Source organism: Pipistrellus hanaki (assembly GCF_964339955.1).
Source record: "Pipistrellus hanaki genome assembly, chromosome: 2".
In the NCBI taxonomy this organism is placed as follows: domain Eukaryota; kingdom Metazoa; phylum Chordata; class Mammalia; order Chiroptera; family Vespertilionidae; genus Pipistrellus; species Pipistrellus hanaki.
The window spans coordinates 22,432,910-22,434,452 of NC_140504.1; positions in this window are offsets into that span (position 1 = coordinate 22,432,910).

Here is a 1,543-nt window from a genome sequence, read left to right on the forward strand (position 1 = left end):
TGAGAGTACATTTCTTCTTACCACCCTCTTATTAAAACACTCCAGGATTACGCATGGTCTGTTTGCACTTTCTTCAATGAATAATAAACACAATCTGTTTAACTAGTAGTCTTTCTAGTGGTATTTGACATAAGAGAAATGACAATGTGAGTGAAAAAACATAAAAAGAACACTGTCTCTTGTGAGTTTTTATCAAATGGATAACTAATTTGCCAAAATACACCGAGGCTGTGTTTTGTGTCAGGCATTGTGTCAGGGTCAGTGAATATCAAAGGGAACAAGACCCAGCCTGCTCTCCAGTAGTGTGAGTCCGTGGAACATGCAGAATAGAATCTCTATGATCCAACTTAATGTTGCTAGCACTATTATAGAGGCATATGCCGCCTATCAAGCTGTCATACAACCATATGTAAAGGGGGAGGAGCATCTATTTTTAAATCTATAATCTCCAGAACTGTAAGATAATAAATTTGTGTTGTTTTAAGCCAAGATTTGTGATATTTGTTATGGCAGCAATAGGAAACAAACATAGGATACTCGAGCTTAATTTTTAAGGTGAAGTATCCCAGGCATAAACAAAGATAGATGAGTTCTTGTGAGGACCTTCTAGTGGGCTGTGTGCTTAGAAATGTGACAGGATTTGTTAGGGTCAGATCCTGAAAGGGCTTTCTTTGCAGAAAATTGGAAATAATTCAGGAGGGGATCAGAGACCTCTGAAGGATTAGCAGCAGGTGACAAAATCAGATTTGCATTTTAAATGGCTGCCTTAGAAGGATGGATTGTAGTCTGGAAAAAAAATAATGAATTGGAGACTACTTAAGTACCCTGGACAAGAAATGACGGAGAGACCTTCTTTGATCACCTGCTGTAAGATGATCTTGCTTTTTCCTTGAAAGTTGGGTGAGAACACTTGGAAAAAATACAAGTGTGCTCTTCAAATATTTGAAATGCTGCCATGAGAAAGAGTGGGTAGACATGATCTGTTCTGCTCTATGCTCAAGGTATAAAGTTATAAGGAAACATTAAGTGATTAGGAAGTACCTTCTAATAATTAGAGTGGCCTAAAAACAGCGTAGACTTCTTCTCAAATAATTATGCCTTACATTTTTCCTCTCATCTGTTCAACAAATATCCATTTGGGCATTTAGGATGAGGCAGACATTAGGCGGTGAACACTATAACAAAGGCACTGCCCCCCCATGGAGTTTAATTTCTTTGTGTGTAATCTGACACTGTTTACAGATAGTTTTTACATAATCATTTCACCAAGAAGCAAGCTCCCAATCCGGATATCTGAAAAGTGGGCGAGGTTGGGGTGGCGTTAAGTGGGGCCCAAGAAAATCGGTAAGGAAGACACCCCAATAAGAAAGTTGGGAAGTTGTATTAGTACATCTAAGTCTCAAGCATCTTTGGACAGTGCAACGCAGCCTTTCCTCCAGGATCCTTGCAGCTGCCCCGCCCCTCGCCCCGCCCCTCGCCCCGCCCCGCCGCTCGCCTGTGCCCGCCCCTTTCCCCGCCCACACCGGCCCTTTAACTCCCAACT